The following is a 924-nucleotide window of genomic DNA, read 5'->3' as shown; positions in this document are numbered from 1 at the left end:
AATTAATTATGTTTATAAATATATATGAGCTTTTAAATAAGTTCTCCACCAATAATGGTGCTTTCATACCGATGGGCTTGGTAAAAATTATTAATTGTTAATTGATTTATTAATTAATAAATTGATAATCCTTTACCTTTTTAATTTGTAATATATATATATATATATATATATATATATATGTATACATACACATAAATACATTTATATATATATACATATCTATCTATGTGTGTGTATGTATATATATATACATCTTTCTTTTCTTTCCTTTCCTGAGCGTCCAATAACACTGTACTTATTCCACGTCCTCGCTTTGCTTTTTCGTGTTTTTTCTTGCTTGTTCATGTTTGGATTGACGATATATATATATATATATATGTGTGTGTGTGTGTGTGTGTGTGTGTGTGTGTGTGTGTGTGTGTGTGTGTGTATGTATGTATGTATATATACATACATACATACATACATACATATAGATATACATATATACGTGTGTAATTATATAATATATATACATATACATATACAGATGCAAAATAATATGCATATACATGGACACATGAATGTATATATATATGCATGGAGGTATACGTGTATGTGTGTCTTTAGTATATATGTTTGTTCGCGTACGTGTTTGGGTAAAATAAATATGTTCGTGGCTGAGTTCGCTAAGCAACTCAGACGACTTCCATTTAGTCCGAATTGGTATTACCTTGGTCAAGTGCCTTCTGCTAACCATTAGAAATTTCTCAAGCGAATTCCATTCTTGAATAAACAATCGATACTTTAGTCCATATGAACAACTAAAACCTTTCAGAGAGTTGTCACAGCATGGCCATGGTCTCATTTTTTAAACAACTTAGAAATATATATATATATATATATATATATGTGTGTGTGTGTGTGTGTGTGTGTGTGTGT

The sequence above is a fragment of the Octopus bimaculoides genome, chromosome 21 (genome assembly GCF_001194135.2).
Source record: "Octopus bimaculoides isolate UCB-OBI-ISO-001 chromosome 21, ASM119413v2, whole genome shotgun sequence".
Lineage (NCBI taxonomy): Eukaryota > Metazoa > Mollusca > Cephalopoda > Octopoda > Octopodidae > Octopus > Octopus bimaculoides.
Note: the sequence above shows the minus strand (reverse complement) of the source record.